Consider the following 26,467-nt stretch of genomic DNA (forward strand, 5'->3'; position numbering starts at 1 on the left):
TCATGACGTGTTGCCCATCACTTGGCATCTGACCCAACAGCGGCTGGCAAAGGCGAGAGCCCTGTTTACTCATCATTATACATCTGCTGTCCACAAACACAGCAAGACACAGTGTGAGCAACTGCACACACAGCTCAACCACTGGAAAAGATAACAGGACAGCCACTGTCAGCTGTTATTGTCTTATGAATGGCTATAGGCAGGTAGTGTGGGTGTCTGTAGTTATCTAGTGAGTCAGAAATATGACCGCTAGTGTTTCCATAAAGGGGATGACATGTCTTGGTAACCTGAACTCATTTAACTATAAAGGTCATGTTGCTCTGACTGATGGCACAGTGACATTAATGTAGTGCAGAGTTGCTGTAACTGATCCATTTTGGATCATAACAATCTTCTCAGTTCCTCTTGTATTTTTGATCATTTACTCCAACTTTGAGTTTGAATTTCACTTAAAGACATACATGAATGACACATGGTATTAAAACTATGAATGGGACCTGATACCACCTTTGTTCACAACATTGACCAAAAAGGAAACATTCTGTCAATTAATGAGGACTATCTTCACATTACATTTTCTTGTATAAAATTAAAGTAGCAACAAAACTTAATATTAAACTTGAGTGTAATATGTCATAGTGATCTTTGTCAGAGGGCGATCCAGGTACAGTAATAATGACACATTTGTATAACACAACTCCTTTTTTTGTGTTAATTTGGGATTTCTGTACATTTCTTTACATCCCAGTTCATCATCTAGTGCTTGTTCTCTGCCTGCATGAGACCATCTCTAAGCCCCAGACCGGCACACAACAGGGGGCCTGCCGAGGCAGACTGGGTCATGAGGCAGCCTCCTGGGTTTAGCGAGGACCAGAAACCCTCTTCGGGATCAATCTCAGACCAGTAGGATTACTGGGATCATCGTAGAGGAAGGATGCCCACAGAAAGTCTCCAACACTGCTGGGCACAACCTCTGGGGGATGCCAGTCAAGACCTCTATTAAGTAGAGCAGCCTTCAGTTTGGCACCCAGGTGAAAATATATGGGTGGCCTCTCAGAGATAATATCCTCCCCTGGCTGACTGCATCCATATAGCAGCTGTTGTTTCAACATTGACACGCTGTAGGCTTGAAGGCGGCTGCAATCCAGCTCTGTTCTACGTGACACTGATATAAGATGAACAAATCTGCTGTCTCTATTAGAAGGAAGCAATAAACTTTTTTGCATCCGCCTTTGCATAAACCTACTGATGGTGAAAGTTTGATACTCAAAAGTTACATTTTGGGGCCTTTCAATAGAAGTAGTTCAGTGTGTAATTTGTATTGGCATCGTCATTCAACGCTTCTAAAACGGTTGACTTTCAAATATCTGATTTGCTATAGTTGTTACCAACAATATCAAAACAAAAATCTAAACCTATCTCCCCTTTAGTATTTTAACAGAAAGTAAATGCAGTAGATAGGTAGATGCAGAATTCCTGCAATACTTGCTGATAAAGGAGTATTTTAGGAGTCAGTTAACAGCGTATGTTGGAATTGTTCTGGCAGTTTGCTCAATTATTCAGAGATATTCAGATGTTCTGTTGCATCATCGACGGTTACCATCTTGGATCAATTCATTCTGTTTCTTCATTCAATCCGTCCCAGTTTGGATTCAAGATTGAAAGGTTTTAATTTGTCACATGCTTAAACGATTTTGACTTTTGACGACTTAGACTTTTGACGGTGCACTAAAATACTTATGTGCAATAAATAATAAGAATAATAGTAAAATGATGAAGTAAAAAAAAAATAGGATAAAAATACAAGTATAAATATAGAAAAAGAATTGCTTAAATGTGCCAGATGTGTCGGTGGGCTGTTTTTTTTTGTAATATATATAAAAGTATAAAATGTATGTCACAAATAAGCAAGCACAAGTGATGCAGGGTTTACCTCTGCATAAACAGAAAACAACTTTGACAACTTTGAATATTTATTAAGTGAACTAGTCGAGAATGTTTCAACTAGTGTTTTCCAGGCAAAACATATGTTGTAAAATGTCTAATAATGAGAGGAAAACTAACTGTGCTGGAAAGCAGGACAAGTCAATGCCCAACAAAGTGATTTCCTGACCAGTGTCCTGGCCTGTCCTCAGTACTTGAGACTCTCTATGGCAGAGATCTTCAACAGGGGGTCCGGGACCCCTATGGGGTCCTCAGAGTTGCTATAAAGGGGCCGCCAAATTATTGTTTAATGGTTTCAATATATATATATATATATATATATATATATATATGTCTGATATGTCTAAAAATCAACATGGATCCAACATATTATTAGTAAAGATAAAAACACACAATGTACACAACATTGATGATAGCTAAGGTAACCATAAGGTAGCCATCCACTGAGTTAAGCTTAAGGATTCACTGTGCCACATTTTAACATTAAAACATAATGTTTAAATATATGAATATGCAGACAATTTTTATTTCAAGAGCTTAGCATTGTATGCACCATAAAAAGGTATTTGTAAAGGCTTTAGGCCGCCATACACTTTATTGTAGGTCCAGTTTAATATGCAACTCAATTTTATACAATATAAATTATATAGTAAGGGGTCCCTGCTCTGTTTATTTACAGCTAAGGGGTTCTTGGCCTATAAAACGTTGAAGACTCCTGGGAATCCTTTCTCTCCTCTAACACCAACAAACACAATGCTGTGACAATAACCATACTGAGGGTTTCTGGTCCTGGATCACCAAAGGGCTAGCACAACACAACTAGAAAACGTACCAGAAGCCATTGCTGACAAGAATGTGGGTTATTTTACCATATTTCACCAGATTAAGCGTTGACTATATGACAACACACAGTCAAGGAGTTTACAGTTTTTCATTGAGTCAGTCAGATGGTCTAAAGTATATATAGTGGCAATCATTTGACCGAAACAGTAAGAAAGTGATGTTGCTGCAGCGATGGCAGAGCAAATGTTGTAATGATCGGAAAAAAGAGCACTGTGAACACAAGGACTTTGAATAAAAGTATTGTGTGTGTTCATGTTTCCTGTAAAGATTATCCTTGGATCTATTTCACCACTGTGGAGCCTCACCAGCATCTTGCTCTCTGCTGTTCTTCATAGTGATTCTCACGAGTCCACAAATATTACTGTCTTTGATAATTGACAAATGCATAAAATAGCCGTAATCTACTAAGCAATCTTTATTTTATTCCACTCCACTCGTTAAAGTAATGATTTATGAATGTAATAATAATAGTTAGGCTGAAGGCTCATAATCACATAATTGTCAGTGAGAGCTGAATGGTTCACAAAAGGCTACGGCTGAGGTTTTACTTTTATGCAAATAGCTCCCATTAGAACGAGGAGCGTGCTCAGTGAATGTACAATGAACTGGATTCAAATGCAACAGCTCAGTAAATGATTATTTGTGGAGCTTATTTGTATAAAAAACTATTTAAAAAAGAGGTCAGCTCCATTGACAGAGATACAACTACATCAAGTCGTTTGACTCCTGCTTTTGGAGAGAAGCTAGTAGATTCTATTAGTGCTCATGAAGTGCAAAACTTCTACTAATGAAGAACTCCCTTTAAAGTACTAAAGCAGATAGCATCATCCTGTAGCCTGGTGCTTCAAAGGAATTTAGACAACAGGATGTCAGTTACTGTAAGAAATGTCACATGACACATCTCTTGTTTCCTCTCATTTTGAGTCTGCATTCATTTAAAAATCGTGATCATTTTATTAAGGTTAAAGTTGCATTATATGTCATGTTCAAGTGTTCTTCAAGTGTTCCACCAAAAAAAAAAAAAAAAATGAAACAACAGGATAGATGTTCATGTATTTCACTGTCTCCAGTACTGAGTTCTGCCACTAGAGGGCAGCATCGCCATTCACACAGTGTTTCCACGCCAGGTGAGGAATGTCGTATTCATTTCGAGGTGAGAATATTTGCTGGGTTTGTTTTGATTTTAGTCTTTGGCTTTGATATTATATTGAATCATATTTAATCAGAAAGCAATACGAAAGCCAGTGCAACGCTTACATTAGGCGTAACGTTACTCTCTTCTAATGTTGAGCCCACCCTGATTGATATTTAAATGAGATGGACAAATGAGAGACACCGCTCAGTGTTATTACAGCGCTGTTGTATTAGACAGTTGGGTGCACTTCTAAACTAGCAACTGAGTGGAGAATCCCTCATAGAAAGTGCAGATTTAAAGTCCCTCTCCACTCAGAAATGTGCTTATTGTCACTTCACATGTTTGGTTGAGAGAAGTATGAGCAGCAGGCGGCTGTTGTCTAATTCATCTGCTGAAGGAGGACAGTGTCTTTGTGCTAACTGAGTTGAAAACTTGTATGTATGAGATGATTTTTTTGACATCACAATAGTTTGGTCGCCAACATGCAGTTTACACGTGTTGGATTTGTTGAAACTTGAAACCTGCAGTGAGAATGGACTTACCAGTGAGTAGACATCCAGTAGTTCAACTTTTGAAATGGATTCTTGAATGAGTGAGAAGAACTGTATGTAATTTAAATCTGCCAATTAACAAAACAATTGAATTACTAAGGGAATTCACTTTTTTGGGGAAAACATATATGTGTCTTAAAACATGCCTGGTACAAGTCTTAATAGGAACATTCCATTAAAAAAAGATCTATTATGGAATTAAATAATCACCACTACTGAGCACAATCTCATTTTTTCTTCTTCCAATTGATAAAGAAGTTAACAGCTGTATCATCAAGTTCCTTAAAATGTATGTTCCTGTAAGTAAAGAAGTGTAAGTTTTTCTTATTTCCTTATTTCTGGTTGGCTGGATTAGTTGTTTTAAATTTACACTTTTCCGCCTCCAAAGTGTCTGGACCTTGAACACACCACGGCCTCTAACTGCACCGTCCTTGGTGCCGTCTCCTGCCTGCAGCTCACTGCGTTTCAGAGAGCGATGCAGTGATCCTCCTGCGGCCCTGAACCAAAGCCAGGTCGTCTCCGAACCGCCGCCTGAAAAATACATTTCCCACAGGTAATACACTACATTCCCAGATATTCACAAGATAGAACAATAGCAAGGTTGCAATGTCTTTGACCTCCTCTGTTAACATAATCATCACCAGGTGAGTGACCCCATGTGTTTCATGTACGCTGATTTCCTATACACAGGCCCGGCTCATATACGGTTTGCCCCCGCTTCTTGTATAAACCATTTGTCTTTCCGTCCCACCTCTGTTGTCGGGTAGAACAGGCGTTTAACATCCCACCTCTTATAGTGAAGTGCCATTAATTTTATCCTTCTTTTCAGTTTGCAAAGCGTCCCTCCAAACAGCAGCCGGCTTGATCTAATTCCTAATGACTGTTGTGAGTGCTGACTCGGCTATTGTAAAACAAATGACATCTCTGTCCTGTTGGAATAATCCTAATCTATTTCAATGGAAGGGGCCGTATTAAAATGACAAAAAGGGGAGGATATTTCCATCTCGTGATAAATGTGCAAATGTCCACCAAAGCTGAATCAGACACCAGGTTTTAATGGCCTGAATGCTCATTCATTTCTCGCCTCATTCTCTAGCAGCCCTGCTCCCTCCTTTTTTTAATGTGGAGCTGGTCATATTTTGTCCCAGATTAGTATAGACGCCAGCTGACAGTTGCCTCTGCTCAAGGTATTTAGAAGACATAATTCATTCATAGATCTAGAAGTGCTCCCATTTGTCATCCCCATTTTTTATGCTCTCCACAGTCGCTCATTCCTCTGGGTGGTGTGTGTGTGTGTGTGTGTGTGTGTGTGTGTGTGTCAAGGGAGATGAGGGCCATGGCAGTTTTCAGCTGATGTATTAGCTGGCATATGCAAGCAATGAATTATCAAGGAGGAAAAGGAGTCAATTATCCACTCCTAAAGAGGGGCCGGGCCTGTGTGGCCTAGGGGCCCCTTTCCATATTTACCAAATGATTTCACAGAAAGGTACGCTGGGAGACCTGGGGAGGAGACAGTGAGCACATGCACAAACACACACTTTTTGCTTCGACCCTCTCGTCCCCTCTCGACACTTTCCTCCCCGCACATGCTCAGTGCCACCTCCTCGGTTAACAAGGACAGGCGGTGACGTTTTGGATCCGAATGGTAATAATCCATTTTATACACACCAACTCCTCAAACTGATTTGGGCTGAGCTGGAATAGCCACGCCGTGACCGTCAGCCATTTTGCCGTGTCCCAATTCTCTCTCCCCGGACTCCCCTTGAATCAAAATGGGCCCCTGATTGACTGTGCCGCTCTGACTAATAGAGTGGATATGGTAAATGAAATACCCGGCACTTTCATTCCAAAGTCTCTTACCCCCTGTGTCCCCAGTCACTTTGCCTTGACATGTTTCCAGAGATTGAGCGTTCTATCCTGTTTTTGATGAGGACGGGCTGAGATGAGGCGCGCGCAGTGGCGGTGATGCCTCAGAGCAGCCGGGACCCTCGGACATGGGCGGCCGAGCTGACAGGGCCTCTGGTGACTGACAGGGCTAACACTTAGGGAAATGAGGTAGTTAGACAGCATTATGAGTGGGCTGATAGCTCAGTAATGGGTTTTAACTTTGGAATTTAACACAGAAGCCCACCGGGGATGGGTTTGATGTGCAGGTGGACAGGTGGGCTCCTACACAATATAGACGGAAACTCTCACGGGCACCAGAGAGAACAGGCTCGGTTGAGGGAGGGGGGGGGGGTGAGGAAAAGAAGAGGACATGTAGAAAAGAGGACGGGAAATGTTCTAAAAAATAAAGCAGACCAGACAGCGATCTTCTTTAACATAAAGAAATCGAGACAAGGGTTTCAGCAGATGAGGGACTTCTGTTTTTGGTCCTGCCCTTCACATTGGGCTTACTGAAAGAGTTTTGCTTTCTTTTGACTCAAATGTTCACAAAAAATTATCTCCTCCATCCAGATGATAGTTCCTCCAAACTGTTTTAATCTGTTATGGCTCAATCGCAGAAGGTACTGAGTCCTAAAACAATGAACGTTTCGGAAAGGTTTATAATTTTGCATGCTGTATGCACACAGCTTCCAAGATGCCGTGAGTCTTAAGAAAGGGCGTCTAAATTTAGCACGTAACGATAAACTCTTAAGTTATAAGACATAGGCTAATGCGTAAGGGTGTTAAAACCAGTGGGATAGTTTAGTGGAGATTAAGGGACGTATCAAAGACTTGTGTAAAGCTCCATCAAGAGCTGTACGGTTGTTTGGTGGGCATCTGCACATGATTTTTTATTTTTTTTTTTATAAAGAAGGGGGCAGCTCACTTTGGCAGCCTGTGAGTGACTGATAATGTCTCAACATCACTCCCATTACTCCTTTTGGCTGTGCTTTGAAAACGAATGGTCCGCTTTACTGCCACCATGGACCTAGCGAGTTCTGTTCAGGAGGAAGATTTAGAGGGGCGTTATGGCGGTCCAGCGGAGGCCAAGACAACTCACAGGAGAGGATGAAATGGATGAGGTGGGGTAGAATGATGGCGGCAGTTTCATTCATTCCCCTGACTTAGGGTTTGGTGGAGATGAATCACGCTTGGCCTCTGTGAGAGGGTTACGGAGGGAAAAAGAAGGTCAGGTTTCCATGGCAGGATTTTTCAGTAGAGCAGATGAGGAGGGTTGGCAATACAAATCAAGTCAAGAAGCTTCACAATGTGTTTCGGCTCTGTGTCCTGCAGGCATCTCTTTCACGGCACTCTAGAGAATACACACCGAGTTCAACCTCATCAGAACAGTCTGACTGGTCAAGCAGTGATTTCTGGTTTATTAGAAATAGACTTGTGTGTGTGTGTGTGTGTGTGTGTGTGTGTGTGTGTGTGTGTGTGTGTGAGTGTGTGTGTACTAGTGGCAATCTCACTCCTGTTTATTTCCAAAGTGTTAAGTATCTTTCACGGACCGCTGCTGCTTTAATCAGCATCTGTCAGGGAATTCATTATGCTCAAGTGAACATAAAGCCTTTCTTCAGAGTTGTTAAAAAAACAGAAAAAAATAACAGCCCCTTTCACTACCAGAGGTGTGGATGATGGCTGCAGCGGGCTTAAGTGACAGGTAAATTGCAGGTTAAGTGGAGAACACAGTCTTTTAACAAGAGACTCCAGGCTCCTGCAAATCCTCCTTAGTCTTTAATCTGAATACAAAAGGCAGGGGCGGGGGGATTAAATCTGACCCCTCAATGTTCTGTTTGTTCCAGACTCCACTCGAGGGCCTGCTGTAGCCAGCAGAAGAGTCCCAGGTTTGCATTTCCTTTTGTGCCATGTGGCGGCATTTAAAAACAACTCTGTGCACAATGCTGCCTCTTCAGTGGCTAACTTCCCCCGGGACAAAGGAAGGCCCGGAGTCACCAGCCTCTCCTCTCATATCCACTCTTATCGAGCTTTAGCGTTAAGATGAAGTTTGAATTCTTTTCAAAGGGACTGTTTATTAAATAGTGGATGAAATGCGGTAACGCAGCATCATTATCACAGTTCTGCCGTGGAAGAAAAACAAATCCTGCTTTATTTAGCAGCAACGACGGTTAGAAAGAGGAGAAGGGGCCGGGGTGAGGCAGGCGGTTAGGGCTCGCCGAGAGAAAGGCGCTTTGGGTTGTCAACGTTTTAGAAGCTTAGAGTCAAACCTATCCGGGCTCAGGAGAGAGGAGTCTGGGTGTTAGGCAGGCAGAATGACTCCTGATAGAAGGAGTTTGCGGCTCAAGTCGAGAGGAATCGTCTTGGCTCCCGGATGAGGCGAGGACTAATTGATTCTCTGAAGTTTCCTGTCGCAGAGCCCGATTACAGGTATGACCGGATTAAAAAAGGAGAGGGAAAAAAAACAAGGGATCTGGAGGAGGGAAATGGTAAAAATCAAAGAGAAAAGAAGATGAGGGCTGCCATAGACGGATCAGCATCGCTTAGACGCATTGATGTGCTTGCTTTTGTGTGCGTTTTGTTTGTGTGCATGCGTGTGTGTGTATATATATATATATATATATATATATATATATTTATATGTGTTCCTGTGTACACACACACACCGCTGCAGCTGTGTTTGATCTCTATACTCAGTGGCAATCGTCAGGTCACATTGCAAGGCCCCTTTTACCGGCGTGTTGCACGGTAGCACATTGTATTGTAGCGGCATGCTTCCCCAATCACTCACTTCTGGTTAACACGTCTCAAAGCCAGAGGCATGTGTCTCGCCTGCCCATAACAGTCCATGACAAGATTGAGTACTGAGGCATGTGGGAGCCATAGTGAGGCAGGCTCTAAGAGAGAGGCCTCCAGGAGAAGGAGAGTTAGGACGCATATCTAGACCTAAGCTGTCATGCGTGTGGCTGTAATGGCTTGTTTAGTGGCAAAGTCCAATCTCGGGCCCCAGAGAGCCATTATTCCTGGAGTATCGATTGGGCCCTACGGCCGCCACAGCTCGGGCCCCTGTCCCTGATCCTGTTCAGTAATAAGCGTACTCATGTCAAGGTGGTAATTATCATTGATCTGTAGCCGCTGTGACAGGGCAGCAGCCCCTTGCCATGATTCATGCCCGGCGTGGGGCTACTGGACTTGAGGCACCAAATCACCAATCTCATAGACGCATGCAGCTTCTGGTGGCACTGCCATGCCCGGTCCTGGAAACAAAGGAGTTAGGAGATGGATTTCAGTTTTTCGGGGTTTTGCTGCTACTTTCCAGGTGGCGGTTTTGACCAAGGCTAATTACCAGCAGGGGAGTCTTGCTTGGCATGTTGTCCCAGAACTCTAAAATCTTCAGGACTTTGTTCTCGTCTTAGTTAGACCATGAAGTAGCCTGCAGAAAGTGAAATAAACGTAACTTTCTTCCTAGAGGTGTTCTCTCTCTCCTCATCCATTGTTGCTAATGTAGTTCTCCCCCTCCTCTTGCTGTCCTTCCCCTGCGTTGGCCAAGATGCCTCCACCTCTCCTCAGGTTGGAAGCAGGGAGATCTGCCTCTGTGTGGTAACCTGATGCGCAGTGAGACCAGCAAAGCGTGCCCGGGACACAATGTTATTCTGCATGCTTTATGACTTTGTTAGCATTGTATTCGCAAAGTACATGTCAGTTTACAACAATATATGTGGCTTTGTGTTGAATTTTTAATACTAATGCACATGTCAGTTTTAGCCATGCTAGAGGCATGTCTCTGGGGATGGTTGTCTTTGCTCCGGACTGAAATATCTTTGGATGAATCATCATAAATCTTTGTACATTAATGGTCCCTAGAGGATGAAGCCTAGTGACTTTGGTGATCCCCTGACTTTTCCTCTAGCGCCAACATGAGGTTCACATTTGTAGTTGTGAGTGAAATATCTCTACAACTGTTGGATGGATTGCCATGAAATTCGGAACAGACATTAATTTCCCCCTCAGGATCATTTTAATCATGCCTTAATTTTTTCATCAGGTCAAAAACTTGATTTGACCAATATGTTGGTTTATGATGGAATACCTGCAGAACTAAAGGCATTCCCATCGGCCTTAGCTGTACTTTGTACTTTTAGTGCTATTAAGAAAATGTTGCATGCTAACACGTTAAACTAAGATGGTGAACATCATAAACATTACTGTTGGTATTGCCATTGTGAACCTGTTGACATTGGCATTTAGCTCAAAGCACCGCTGTGTCTAAGTATAGCCTCACAGAGATGCTTTCCTTCTTCTTCTAATACAGTCTACAGAACAAACTAAACAGAACTACACAGTCTACTGTATATTGTAGTTCTACATCTGCATTTTTTGGCACAGCTTTCACAGGCTATCTCTGATTGAATCTAATTGAACTACATGCTCATAGTAAACCCCCCCCCACTTGTATCGGAGTGACTGAGGCGAGCGAGGACAGGGAAACAGATAGGCAGCAGACAGACACACAGAGAAATAGAGAGATGGAGGGGGTTTCAAGGCAGGCAATCAGTTTTCTTTTTGTGAGCAGTGGAGCGGGACTCGTGTCACCTGCAGACCAAACCCCATTTCCTCTGATTAAGTCCTTCGAAATATTCCATTTGTCAGTGTCACGGCCCCGGCGTGTTGCCTCGGCGAGCAGCCAGCCGTGTCTGTTGACTGTGTCGTTCTCCAATTTACATCAGATACTGACAACATCATCATGTCCCTAATGTCCCCTTGGCTTGCTCTTGCTCAACCCCTTGCTCACGCTCTTTATTTCTCTGTTTTTATTCTCTGTCTGTCTCTGATGCACCATTCGCCTCTCTGCGTCCTCTGTATCATGGCTACACGAGAACCATCAGTCACTGTCTGGATTCTTCTGTGATTTCCTATGCACAGTGAAGCCCAAACTGTTTGCTGGATTCTGGGGTCTGGGGACTATCACTCTATGCCCAAACCTTAAGGGAGTTTTCTTATTTTTTTTTTTACAATCTGTGTCTGGAGTATCACCAGCTAACATCACTCAGTTCTCAAACTCTCATGCGTGTGATCTAACCCCATTAGCAGCCAATGTCTTTTCAGGAGCAGAGCCGGTATGGTTCAGAGAGGATGGAAATTTCAATCTCCCCTCTATCATTTTCCCTATCATTACTCCATTCACAGCCATTTCTCTCCATCCTGAGTCCCGAGAGGGAGCGGAGCGGCTGAAAAGGAGGGCATCGTGCACTCTGTGCCCAACTTTAATATGAGTGGAGCAAAAAAAAAAAGAGGGGGTGTTTATACATTATTAGGGGTCTATTATAAAGCTGCTATCACATTCTCCCTCTTTTCTCCCTCTTCCTTTCATTCCCTCACTCTCCTGACAGGTAGCGGGCGGGCTGCCTTGATGACTAGGCTCAATCACCTGTGACAGTTTTGATTTGATGTCACTCTCTGGGTCGCTCTATTTGTTTGAGCAGTTAAGAGGTAATTGTGTGACATTGGCGGTGGAAGACGTGCTTTGGCGCCGCACCCGCTGAACCGAGGGGACGAGACGAGAGAGTGTGGCAATAATAAATGAGGGCTATTTTCCTCAGCATTCCCAGACCGTGTGTATTTGTGTGTGTCAGTGTGTGTATAGCTGATGGGGGGAACAAGAAGGGGCGATGAGCCCCTCTACCCTGAGGGAATTCAACTGTGAGATGCACATTCAGGTCACCTGCACCCACTCTTATCATCACTTTCTCTGGTCTGATCAGAATTGTTTCTGTGCGTGTGTTTTTCTGTCAAAGATGAGTTTTGGTGTCACTTAGAGGAACTTCTGAGCCCTTCAACACGTTGACAAGTGATGCAATATTTTCCGTGCTCGAATCCTGAAGATGACTGTATACTTATGATGAAGTACAAGTAATTCCACAAACACATTTGTGTGTACTTGCTGCACCATTATTTTGTTTGTCTGTTAGACTTTATATAATGCAAAGGGATTAAAAAGGTAAATGTCAAAACAGAAATAATTCACCCACAGAGAATAATGCAGTTCCTCTCAGCTCTACAGAGCATTTTATCATTTTCAGCTCATTGTTTTAGTTTTCTGGCCTCAGCTCTACTGTTTTTGTTCACTCTGTTTTCAGCCACAGCAGGCAGCTGTTTTGAGTGAAAAAGCTCTAAAACCCCACTGTACACCTCCTGCCCGGTACCAAACAGCAGACAGACAAGAACATAGTGGATTTAGCAGCTAAAGTGACAGATAGTTCAAACAAATCGTAAGTTCAAATACATAGTAAACTAATTTAAAAGTAGAGTGAATGTAGCCAGAAGCAAGACTTGAAACAAATGCTAATGTTGCTTCGTTTCTAAAAGCTGTATAAATATCATCATGTCATCTTAAAATGTACATGATCCTGTATGTCAGTGTTCTGTTTACAGCTGGTTTCCCCCCCAAAAAAACCGAGTTATTGCAGGTCAACCCGTTCTCACTCCGAACTCGTAAAATACAGACGTTTGGACAGTGGCTGTCAGTGTCTGAAGCGACGAAAAAGGCGTCCTTCAACGTGTTTGTAGAACGTAGTGGGGAGAGCAGCAGCTAAACGAGGTTTAGCGAGTAGTATGTAAGGCCGAAATTCCGCGTAGGGAGGTTGGTTGGGGTGGTGGATGGGTCAAACACAGGACTTTCACCCAGGAGACCGGGGTTTGTGTCCTGCTTGTCACCACTTGTTTCCTAAAGTCGCTTTCTTCTTTAACCGTCCCGTTCTTCCCGCGTGTCACGGAACCGTAAGCCCACCCACGACCTTTTCCTTAACATAACTGCGTCAAAAGGGACGCCAATAGTCCCGACCAAGCGCGTTTAGTTAAAACGCTAAAGGAGACTTTCAGCGTCAATAACAACGACAAAAGGCACCTGACCAAACGTCCTTATTTTACGAGATGGGAGTGAGAACCTGTTGTGCAGGTTTAAGCATGACTCTGATGGTCTTGTAGCGTTCTGTCCCCTTTAAATAACTGGCTAAGTTCTTCAAAGCGCAAGTAGGCCTGACAGTTATGACAGATGAAGTGAATGTGATGATGTGTCATAAAAGCCTCACTTTAAAATAACATTGTTCCTTACCACAAAATGTACTGAAAATATGAAAAGATGTAAACAAAGCCAATAACACCACGTCACTTTAGATCAATCGCAGGGAGACACGCTTTAGGCTGATATGTGCAGAATTTAAACATTTTGGCTGTTTTTTTTCCCCTTGAGTATTTCTCAAAAAGTTCACAGTCACCTTTAGGTCTTCGTGGTCAGTATTTATAGCAGCCACAGACACAAACCATATTTTTAGAAGCCCAAAAGTAAATCTGATAACAATTGTGGCTATTGTACAACCACATTGGCAGTAAAGTCCTTTCTGTATGCAGTGAGTCTTCAACTCTCCCTGGCTTTGAGTGCCAGAGATAATCTAGAATCCTCCTTTTCTTATGTAGAAGAAGCAGAGAGAAATCGTGGCTGAAGATTGCAAATCTGTGAGCTCCAGCTTTGCTCCCCCCTTTCCCTCTCTCTCTGGGTCCATTCCCTTACAACAGGGGGGAGTAGAGGAGGTAATTTTAGGGAGAAATGGATGTTGGCCTGGTCCAAAAATCAGAGAATCTGACCCAGTTGTATGTTCTGCTCTGACCACTGCGCAGCACCAGGTTAGTCTTTGGCATTTAAGGTGCCAGCCAAAAGGCTTTCTTACTCTGCACGTTGAACTTATCCATTTGTTTGTTATTTCAATCCAGGATTTGGAGAGATACAAAGCTGATTAAACAACAAAAGCATATGGGAAGATAAAGAACACTTAGGTAATGGGTTTAGCCTGCCTGTTTAGCACGCCAAAATCATCCCCCTTTTCTCTCGGCTCAAAATGCATTTGTTATTCTTCTCTCACCCTTGATCCAGATGGTAGAAAAGGAACAAGAAAGGGAGGAAAAACAACAAAAAAAGAATGAAGAAGAGGCTTTCGGTGACAATCTTGTGAGGGAGTCTGGGAAACCAGCAGTGGGGAAGTGCAGCAGTGCAGCAGTGATGATCTTACTGTTGCTATTGGCCCACTGCTTGTGATGCATTTCTGCTGTTCTCACAGTTAATCAATATAAAATAATATAGCGTTTGAATGCTTTTAAGTGCAAAAGTATCTTTTAAAAATCAATCTCAGCTCATTTTCAAATGTGTTTATTCAATAAGGAGATGCACAGGGGACAATGTATGTGGGCAAAATAACAGGAACACCCAACAGTGCAATGCAATCCAATATAAATCCCCAAAATACTGCAATTAATTTAACTTGCGCATGTTTTGTGATGAGTGTGGGGAAAGGCCTTGATTTAATATTACGGTCAATTCTGAAGCTGATACTTGGTGTTGCTCTAATGGATCACATACTATTGTCACATGTATGAAAATTAATTTATTGTGGCAGTTACATTGGAGTAAATAAGATTGTCTAGAAATCACTGGAGTTACTTTAGACAAGAGATGTAGCAGAAAGTGGTTTGGATTAGTTTGTTAATTTACACTCAAAGTAGATTTGTTGATGAATATGCAAAATGTTGAAGAAGATATTAACTAGCATGGCCTCGAACGAAAAGTAAAACAAATGACAAGTCAAATATATTTCTTTAGACGAAAAAAGTCTACCTCCTTATTTATTTGGGTATATTAGTGTGTTAATGGTTGATATTTACCTAATACCCATCCTTTATGTGTTCATTGGGTGGCATGTAAACCAATACAGAGCCATTGAAGCCAGCCTTACTCTCCCCTGCTGAACCTGGCTAAAAGCAATCTCAGGGCTTAGCAGTCACTCTGATAATAACACCTCACAGAGGTCAGTGAGCAATGAGGAGGGCTCGGGGAAAACATATTTACGCTCCTCCTGCTGCTTTCCCCTCATGGAAAGAAGCCACGAGAAAGGTGCTTACTTAGACGAGATAAAGAGCGAGATGAGAGGCAGCGGACTTGGATTAGGGAATGGAGACGATCACGGCCAGAAAAGGCAGGGAAGAGAGGGGGGGGGTGGAGGACAGCAAGGCCGGGAGCCGGTGTCTGGGCTGGTTGGATATGGGGGGAATATTAATCTGGGTTTAGTGTGAGCAGGACCCCACAAACGGCTCAAGCAAACAGAGCTTAGACGAGGCCAAGCCTCGGAGAAAGTCCTAAATCTTCACATTAGCTCCCCGCGTTTCTTCTGCTGAACTCGTAAGCTCTTTTTCTAAAGGACAGCACAAACAAACCACAACCCCCCAATAGTACCTCTTGCCAGTCCTACACTTCCTCTCTCACAGGCAGACACACACACTCTCAAAATCAAGACGGCTTTAGGAATCGAGATTGCAGGAAATTTATAAATCCAGGGCCTGAGTGGATAGGGAGAGATTAGATGGGTCCCCCTCTTAAAACGACAGGATGCCTCCCAATTGTGTTGCTCATTCTCCGGTGTGCCCTACTTCTGTGTCAGCGAAGAAAGAGAGGTTTTGAAGAGCTGGTGTCATGATAACCTTGGCAATCCTGGAGAAAACCTTAACTAAATTCTGTGTGTTTAAAGAAAGCTTTTCATTGGTTGGATTTTGTTACTGGAAGTTTCCAGGATCCAACCCATTCAGAGATTTTATACAAAAAAAATTCTGTTTTTGTTGCATGCTTTCATGAGATTTCATTAATCACCAGGAAGAGCATTTTCAAAACTTTACATTTATACATTTCCATTAGTAAAGAAATCCAAACTGATTATCTCATCAGTTGAATATAAATTGACTGGGATGTGATTAAGAAGGAGGGATGTGGATGAGTAATACATCTCAACAGCTTCGGTGCCTAAAGAGGGTATCAGACTGTCCCGTTGGTGGAGAGGGGGGGCCGCTGAGGGAGAGAAGGAGCGAGTTGCTGAACCTCATCCCATCACCCGCAGCTTCCTGGCGGGGAGGGAACCAGGAAAAAGTGCCTTCTCACTGAGTTTCATTAACCTGACCACATGTGCCAAAAGCCCCGGTATTAGAGTTAATCAAACTGACATTGACACACTTGCTGTAGTCTTCTGGGTCACCTATGAAGCTCATCCAGGGCCCTGCTGCTTCTTATGTCGAAGGTGTACACATAAAGTATGCATATATTGCTCATGTGCAGTCATACACACTCGGCAGCTTGACACACTCATTGCAACGCCCCTCCGCAACCATAGCTAAATGAAATATAATTTATGGAGTTCCAATTAAGTGTGGAAGACTGTTTGATGTGAAGGAAGTGTGTCCAGTACTGTGAGCCTCATGGCTAAATGTTACGATTGCATGAATGTGATTTAAACATCAAATGGAACCTTGAAGGGCCCATAGGCCTTATTTAGAGTCACACTTTAAATCATTAGAGTCAAGTGAAAATTTGACTCTCCCACACATATGACAACAAATAAAATAAAAAGTCAAGTAAAATATAATTTGCACTTTGCCATGTGTGAGTGTGGCTAATTTTGTCCAATTTGTACGCCGAGGGCCTCTTTAATTTTTAAAGTACATTTTATAAAGTTGATTTTATTTGTGTAGCCCAAAATCACAATTTCAATTCGGACAATCTTGGATCCAGAGAAGGACCCCCAACCCCACTTCCTTATAAAAAAACAAACAAAAACAAGGACCAAACTTTATAATACCTATACCTGTCTATACTTTATTATGCAATATACCTTAATGTAATATAACTTTACTTAAGTAAATAAGTGAGTAAATGATGATTCACTTATTTGGAAAATTTGTTAAGGTATCATTACATTGTTTAACAAAATACTTTTACAGGAAGTCTTTCAATGTGATACACTTTTTCAGAATACAAAGTTTATTAATCATCATAAAATACTCAATATATAGTAGGCCTATATTAGAAATGAATATTCCAAATTGTCACTACCTAAATGACAAATTAAAAGACGCTCCATCATTTGACCTGACTTGGATCTTGAAAGATCTTGTCACAAGTGGCTGCCCAGCTGTATATACTGTATATTTGACAAGCATACAGAAACTAGAATTACTGCATGATTAGCCTAATACTCAACATACAGGAAAAGTAGCAGTTTAAACTTGACAGTGAGTAAAAATCCATTTCTGTGGACAAGAATTACTAATGGAAAGGAGTAAAATGGGGTTTTAGATATGTACAGTAGGAGGACTGGTTGTATTTAAGCTCCCTGCAAAGTCTCCCACTGGCAGCATTATCCGGCCTATGCACCTGTCAGACAACAGAACACGATGAAAAATGTACCTTCATCAAAAGGAGCCTAGCGAATATTAAGACAATCTTCAAAACATTAGAGACGGGACGGCTCCATCCCTCTACCTGCTAGCATTTATTCACAGGAATCATAGAAAATTACACTCTTACTTTGACTCAGTTACCGTTTTCTTTAAATATATTTAAGAATTTTTGAACATGCACTCAGACATGTGACAGGTTGCTCTGCAGGCTTCAGATGAGGCCCCTGGGGCGTTGCAGAGGGTAACCAGGTGTCCACTGAGGCGCCCACTCAGTAGAACAACCTCCATCAAGGCAACGCCCTCAACAGATCAATCTTCCTGTGACACTTCATTTAGACTGCATTAATGTGGAATTAGGGCCCATTACGGCTATTGGCAGGACCTGACAGTCCCTCAGCACTGTGATCCTCGCTTCCCAGGAGAGACCACTGCTGAATAAAGCAGATAAGGCTTTTTCAGCCCTGCTACAAAGCTGAAGAAGTCATTAGATTTTTCCCCCTCTCATTCAACCCTGTCATCAGTATTGCTAATCAAATAAAGGAATGTGTAAGGGTTTTTTTTCACTTGTGCTTTGGCGCTCCAGCCCTTTTTGATTCAAAGGAAGGAATCAAAGCCTTTTGAAGGGTAGATTTTAACTTTACTTCATAGCTCCGAATGTGCAATACTTATAAGTCTGCCTTTTGAATGGCCACTTAATGATCTAATATCAGAAGTGTAATAGACGCCTGGGTGCTTTTGACCTAATCCAAACCACTGATTGATGCTATTCAGACCATTTTTCAGAAGTTTAATCCTCCACAAAAGAGTTTTTAATGTCTATATATCTATGTACATTTAGCTTGGTCTGTGTTTGTGCGTTTATAATCACGTTGTATGTTTAAGCATTACTTCTGCCATTTGGAGCCCAAATTTAAGCTCTGTGAATGAGACTTGTCCTTGTATACAGACACACTGTATCTCCCTCACACACTCAAAAGCACATATGCGTGGTCATGCTCACAAAACCCCTGAGACATACTCTAAAATGACATTATATGATAGCCGAATACAGACAAACAAAACCAAAATCCTCTCAGGTGATATATCATCCATTTCCATCCTTTATCGGGGGGATTCTTTCTGCTACAGCACCCAAAGCAGTGAATGTGATTTGATATCGACATTTGAGCTGGTAACCAGGGTCAGGGTGAAGCCAGTCATCGGGTGGGAGTCAGGTCAGCCTCCCTGCGTTCCTCGCCCCCACCTCTTATGTGTCACCCCGCCCCCCAGTTTCAGTAGAGTTCATGGCGAGGCCCCCCTCGCGCATCCCTCACTGACCAGGCGGCTGAGAGGCACAAAGATACCCACTTAAGGAGCTTTGCTCTCTGGAGGAAACTTAATCTCCTTTTTTAACGCCATCCCAAGGCTCCTCGCAGGCCCTGAATAGAGCGGGGGAGGAGCCGGCTGCGGAGTATCTTCGAGCCCACATGGCAGCCCAGCCCAAATCTGAATATCTGAGCCACGGCGGAGCTGAGGAGCTCCAACGCCAGCACAGGAATTAGCCCTCCAACAGGCCACGCTAAATCCCCACGCCTCCTCCCCTCCGCCCCACTTGCTCTTTCCTCCTGTACTCTCCTGCAGCGACTCCACCAATTCACCCACCGCCACACGTGTTTGACAGGCTGTGACAGACACAGAAACTGATAGAAGGGAATTTTATGCTCATGTTTATGAAAAAGATACCTCTATTCACTTGAAAAGAATAATAGGCTGCCAATTCATTAGTTGGAACCTGTTAAAGGAATAGTTTGACATTCTGGGAAATGGACTTTGGAGTTTGAGTTTGATGATTAGATTAGTATCACACATATATCTGTCCATTAAATAGGAAGGTAGAGCCAGGAGACAGTTCAGACAAACAGCAAGCCTGGGTCTGTCTGAATGTAACAAAATCTGCATACCTGCACCTCTAAAGATCACTATGACATGCAACCAGTGGAGACTCTGCAGCTCCTGGTGAAGAAATAGTCCACAACTTGTCCTGTTTACAATCCGGTTTTTGGACAGATTTGCCAAATGAGATATAACGTGTTAATTTGTGAGTTGTAGAGGTGCTAATGTGTTACTTTTAGCCAGAGCTAGGCTTTTTAACCCTGCTTTCTGTCTCGAGAGTCATATCAATCTTCATCAATTGATTGAATTTGCAATAAAGCATTTTTCCCAAAATGTCAAACTGCTGCTTTAAAGTTTTATACTTCAATAATTTCTCTAAAAAAATCTCTATAAACAAATTACCAATCAGACCTTTCTAAGGAAAAATGTCTGATTAAATGTGTCTGTCAATATTTTATCACCTTGTCAGGTCCTGCTGTAAAGACACGCAAGATGACTCCCTGCTTCAAAAACCAAACTCACCCACTTTCTCCCTCCCTCTGTCTGTCTGTCTGCCTCTCTCTCTCTCTCCCTCCCTCTTGACCAGAGGGCAGGGGTAAATATTAACCCTGACAGACTCGTGTGAAAATCTCTGAGCCATTTTATTTGGAAGGAGGTGTGACAGATTACCGAAGAAGGGCGGATTCCTCAGTGGCAAGAGGTAGCGGCTCTCTTTACCCAAACACTTTGGGACCCGTGCTCTGACATGCTCCTTTAGCACCCTGTCAGGAGACTATTCCCAAAGCAAACACAGCCAAGGCTTTCTCTCCACAAGGCGGGCCCTCATAAACTCCCTGAAAAGGACTTAGAGTGCTGAGGAGCCACAAGAAAACAAGATGTGGGGAAACCAAACAGACCTTACAAAGCCCTGGACATGGTGTCTTTAGTCAACCTAACAGGAGTATGGTGTTCACTTAGGGGAGTAAAAGGAAAGGCAAATTTCAGCTCGGTTTTATCTCAGCAGGTCCAAACACAGACCAGTGCTGTATTTCATGCTGAAAAGTGTCCAAGTGATACCAACAGAGAATCGAAAGAAAACCGGAGGAGAACAGCCTGTTAAACCAGTTTATGTCTGATCTACAATATGTTATTTAAACATGTTTATTCTCTCTGATTCTTACTGTGGTCTGAGTGGGGGGGAAGCCTGTACTCTGCAATACTTTAATCTTAAATACAAAGATAAAGTTTATTGCAGCCAAAGCTAGTTGGTGACGTGATGCTCATTCTGGCTAAGCACAGATTCGAGGGCAGCTCTGTGATCCAGACTTGGACCCAGAAGAAGAGTCATTTATGGTTGTGGTGTGAGATTCTGTCACAGCCATGATAATACAGTCCACACACTGGCTTAAGAAAGACAGGAAGTATATGATGAATTTAAAATCTTGGCCAGCTGATGGACCATAAAGAGAATGGGTGTTTTCTTTAAAACAAGCAGTAATCTTTGCAGATTTTGGAGATGTATTTCTTTTTATTAAAATAATCAGGATGAGTGCAATTTGAACTGCCTTCTCTAACCCATTTTAGTTATCTGATTTTATAATGTTATGACATCAAACTCTTCTGCCACTAGAACAATAGACAATGAATAAACTTTGTTTTTGTTCAAGCTTGCAGGGTGAAAACCCAATTCTGTGGCTCATCACTGAGAGACTTATTGAGTTCTTGAGTCTGTGTCAAGAACTACGAATTAGCACCTCATCTTAAAGCAGGCGAGATAAACAGAGTTTACTGAATATACCAGGATGTTGTGGTAAATTATGTGATGAATGAAAGCCTTGTGGTGATGCCACCAAAACTACTGTAAAGGCCAGGTGAAAACTATTTCATACTGAGCTGATATACCCTCCCTGTCAGCCATCACTCTAATGAAAAGTGAGAGCTCCTATACTCTAAACTCCTGTATTCAAGTGCTGGACAAATTATATTAATTGCTTCTTAAAACCTGCAGTGATACATTTTCTTTGGCCACTTTGTGGCTGAGGAACAAGCAGTAAATAGAACATTGGCATATTATCCCCCTAGTTATATGTTGAACTTGTTATGGGCCCTGTTCAATATTCACTCTCCTTTTAACTCTGTTTTGGTCTCCACCAACTTCCTCAACTCCTCCAACCAATTTTGATACTTCCCTGGTCTCCAGGGTATTTTTTTAATTTATTTCTACTGTCATAATACAACATACATACGTACATGTTGATAGAAAAAAAAAATTACAGGTAGCATGAACACCATTATTAATTAATTAAGTTATCAACTTTATTTAGCCTATCGCTCTAGATTTTGGGAGGATAATTAACTCCTTTCACATAAATCTATCCATTGTTAATGGATACAATAAGGATTAGTGTAGCTTTAATGTCTTGGACTATTATTTAATCTGGATAAATGCATGTTTGGCAACATGAATTGATGCAGGGAACGTCTTGTATTAGTCCTGCCTCAACATTTGACCACAGAAGGTCCAATTCTTAGATATATTGATCTTAACTCCTTCACACTTGTTTAACACTTGGCCAGAGACCTAACTGTGTGTGTGTGTGTGTGTGTGTGTGTGACTAACTCCCTGAATACAAGTCATTTCCCCAGTTAGTCCTGCATAAGCCTTGGCCTGTGAATGCACAGAGGGACAAACCTCTATTACCTCTGGAGCAAAAACTGGGTCAAATGGTTGAAACAAGAATTAATTTACAGGTGGTAGTTTCGAGTATTAGAAAGGTTCACCAGATTGTGGTTGTACAGCCCGGGTGGTGATGAAGGGCGTGAGGGCAAATGTGGGTAAATGTAAACTGGAGTCCTTAATTCAAAAATAGACCCTAATGAGCGGATTCCTCTGGGGTAAGAGGGATCAGTTTAACCAATTGAAAAAGTGAGCCAAATAGATCATCCATTTATTCATCATCTGTGGAGTCGTCTTAATTGGAATTCAATTTAGCTGTGTGTGTGTGTGTGTGTGTGTGTGTGTGTGTGTGTGTGTTAATATGACACAGTGTGTATGTGCATGTACAATCACAGGGCTGTTGGACCCTCTTTTAAATTTGCTGTGCCTGATGGGCTCTGAAATACATTTCTCTTGAGCCCCGAGCAGACTTAGATACACTTGTCACATAATCAAATGTGAAATACAAAGTACTGTATGGTGAAAGGGCCAGGACTTTATTCCAGGGGAAATAATTTACTTTTTTTTCTCCCCTCTCTCCAGCCGGTTGCTTTCATGTCATTTAGATGAGTGGTTAATAAGGCAGAGCGTTAAGAGGATTATGATCTGGTTGGGGCTGTGGTGGTGGTGGTGGTGGATGGGGGGGTTTGGGGTTTGGAGTGACAGAGCATCTAAGGCAGTGGGATGTGGGGGGGGGGGGGTATATAGTCGGCTGGTACAATACTGGGCAGGAGGAGAGCATCCTCCTCACTGTCAAGATTCATTTAGTCAGAACTAAGCACTCCAATAGGCCTGAGCTCTCCAATAGGCCATATCTTCTTCCTCTTCCTTCGGACTGGGGGGGATTTTCTTTAAAGACTCTCTATCTCTCTCTCTGCATTAATGAAGACCCTCAAAGTGGTCCAATGGGAGTTGCAGGTATTTGTAAGCCAATGAGGAGGTGAGAGCCTGCCTCCTGAATTGTGTTCGGTTTGGAGAAGGGGAAAGATGGGGAATCAGGGAGCTTCATATTTAGCCCTGGCCTGTGGAGATTTTAGGGTCCTATGTGCTGGAAATCCAAAGATAGAGCTTAAGAAAAAAAGGCTTTCAAAAAACGTACACTTTTTGGCAGTCCAGTGTGGTTTCCCTTGAGTGAAAAGGAAGATATTTGGGTAAAGTCTCTTACAGGTAGAGCAGACTTCACCTGGGAATCATCCTCTTGATGTGTTCTTAGAGGAACTCTGAGGATGGACAGGACTGGCAGTTTCTCTGAGAGAGTAAATGTAACAAGAGCCACCTCTTTACTGAAGAGTCTTTACCAACACAGACACAGATTCCCGCCACGGCTGGTCCGCTGTCATTGGCTAGTGTCCTCCGATGCCTTCTCCGAGCGAGGCACTTTGCAAGAGCCCATTTTAAGAAATCTCCATGGATCAGCCCCGCTCTCTCCACCGAGAAGACACAAGCTTCCCCCACCACTATTCCCAAACCCCCTCCACCATCCTCTCCCCCGACGCAACCTCCCACCCCACCCTGTGACTCACAGCGCCCGGCACCAGGCTTCTTAAATGCATCTTTAATTCAGCAACTTTGAAGTGGCACTCCGGCAAATGCACTCAATCAATTATAAATGAAATAATCTCCTTATAATATTAGAGATTTTTAAAGTCTAAGAAATACTGGAAGATTAGGGAGCCCAAATCAGTTTTAGCGGTATCTAAAGTGACAGCAGGAGAATCATTGGAAGGAGCGGGTAGAAACTTAAAATGATTATGTAGATCTGTGTCACTGCCGAATGTTTCTGCAAATCCCTGCTGGATCTACCGCAACGGAGGAAACAGATTATTCCTGGCCTTATTTAAAGGGTTGGAGTTCTTAAGTGGCTTTTTAAAAGGAAACATTTATATATATTTACACATAAATTTACAGCTACTCTCTCTCCCTCTCCACAGCTATTCTTGAAGCTCGTCACCGCCATCTTTTACCTCTGGGTCAGCCTGCGTTGTCACATGTACATGAGCTTCCCTATTGCACAATGGATAAAGCTGTTGTTAAAGTTTGAGCTTGTAGCAACACTCATAACTAATTCATCAAAACTAAAGATGACTGTAGATATATAGTCATTACATGCATGTTGTAACTGGTAATTTAATACGTTTTTCATGCCTCAGGTGAATCAAACTGCTGTTGTCAAATTGTTTTCGAACAGTATCTAAAACATTTTGTGGAGATCCAAAAGAAGAGTTTGCATATCACGTTATTTTATTTATTTGTATCATATTGCACAAAAGACCATGTTGGTGCCACACATGCACACTCTGCTGGGCTGTACAAACCTTCTGTTTAGTTCTACCTATTTTCCGCAGCGGCTGTTGTGTTTATCGCCTCCCACCATTACTCACAGTGGTAGAAATTATGACCCAGTGCACATTTCTATCACGCTGGGGTTCATTCATCTTTGATTACACCTTTCAGATGATATAAATTAGACCTATCCCGCACTGTTAGCTTGATGGATTACAGGGGCCGATGTGAAACAAACTGATCAATATCATGGATTGGTTTCTGTGTTTCAAGGCTATGCGACTCTGTGGAAGCGAGTCTGCTTTTGCAAGCCTGCTCAACGTTAATAAAGAACTCAGCCACATTTTAACTTTGCAGCTCCTTTCCACTGAGCTGTACTAGGGTGTAATATCACACAATTCTCATCTGTGCAATGCAAATATAAAGTAATAAAATATAGTAGTTTTGGTTTTCTCTCGGTTTTCACGTCAGTGCTCATTAATGAAGTTTCAGTTGGAGTGTCCTGCAACTTTGCTGTCATTAAATATACTCTCTTTCCTGTCTCTTCTTCAACCTTCCCAGTGAATCGCTTACACTATCAAACCAGGAAAATCTCTTTATTGTAGCTGACACTTAAGCTAAGGGGAAAGCAGAAATCAGTGGAGGGCTAACTGTTCCAGAGAAATAAGGTACCAGCTCCTGCAGAGACACTGACCTCCATATGTTGTTCAATAAGGGATTTGGTGAATTGTTAAAGAGAGAATAAAATATGAAAATTATGTTTCACCACTTGTATGCAACATTTTAAAAATAAAGCCCTTCGCAGATATGCAATATACACTGTAACATCGCTGGCTACTTCTATCAATTTTATATCTGCTGACTGGCTATTGCTTTATGTTACACAAGCTTGTTCTGAACTTGGAAAAACTGCTTTTAACTTTACTACACCTGACTCCTGGAACAAATTACAGCACGTCGTTAAAATCAACTCATTTGTGCCTTTTGGACAATTTAGAAATCTGGTTTTAAACCTGCAAACTTCTACTTGTAATTGCTTTACATTTGCCTCCTTATTATCCTAATTTATTTATAAAATAATTTTTCTTAATTAATAATTGCATTCATTTTAGTGTTTTTGTATTTTTCTTATAATGGTGTTGCTTCTTTTCTGTGTTGTTGTTTTGTCTTTGTAATTTGTCTTGATGTCATTGTAAATGAGGGCCACCCCTCAATGATTTCTCGAGTATAATAAAGGTTGAATGAATTAATAAATTATATTCACAAATAATTAAATGGAGGTCGACCTGGGCAAACAGCTTCACTTTCCAAGGGAGATCTGCAGCACCACACTGTGACTAGACATGGTGCGTTGGTCAGCGATTAAATCAGCGCTGCTGTTGGAACTGACTGTGCCATGGGAGGAAGGGGTGGAGGCAGCGAAATATGGAGACCTGGTTGTCGAGTGCAAGGGTGCAGGATGGAGCACGAAACTCTGTCCTGTGGAGATTGGAATGAGGGGTTTTGTGGGGAGCTCAACATTACACCTGCTCCGACACCTAGGGCTACGAGGCAAAGAGCACATGAGGGAGCTCTCAGAAGAGGAAGAGAAGGCCAGCTTCTGGTTATGGCTGAGTAAGCGTGACAAGATCTGGGGAGCTAGCAGATCCTAAAGAAAGGGTTAGCTGCAAGGGGTGTCAGGGAGACGTCCCTGGTCACAGTCCCCACCACTATGTGGTGTTCCTGGATAAGGGGCGAAACATTAATGACTTGTAGTCCTCGGTTGATGATCCCGCATCTAACCAGACAGGCACTGGTGGAGGTGCGGCAGGCCGTGAGCCTAGCAGGTGCAAACATCTACCTGTTTAAAGCGAAATGAGTATGTGTAATGTAAAAGGGCTTACTCATAGTGACGAACCCACAGATAATTATCACCCGACTTTGCAGTTAGCTCAGCTACAGTATACGGTGCGTTTAAGTGTCTTTCAGCTCATTGTTTTGGTTTTACAA

At 42.4% G+C, this 26,467-nt stretch overlaps 1 long non-coding RNA gene across 1 annotated transcript; it reads left to right on the forward strand.

Moving 5' to 3' along the window:
* The first annotated feature begins 3,860 nt into the window (after window positions 1-3,860).
* LOC116063211 lies at window positions 3,861-24,439 on the forward strand. The gene is made up of 3 exons (XR_004108211.2): window positions 3,861-3,940; window positions 4,862-5,026; window positions 24,127-24,439. It is a non-coding gene; the product is annotated as an uncharacterized LOC116063211 (long non-coding RNA).
* The last annotated feature ends 2,028 nt before the right edge of the window (window positions 24,440-26,467 follow it).

This window comes from Sander lucioperca, chromosome 2 (assembly GCF_008315115.2).
Source record: "Sander lucioperca isolate FBNREF2018 chromosome 2, SLUC_FBN_1.2, whole genome shotgun sequence".
NCBI classification, from domain to species: Eukaryota; Metazoa; Chordata; class Actinopteri; order Perciformes; family Percidae; genus Sander; species Sander lucioperca.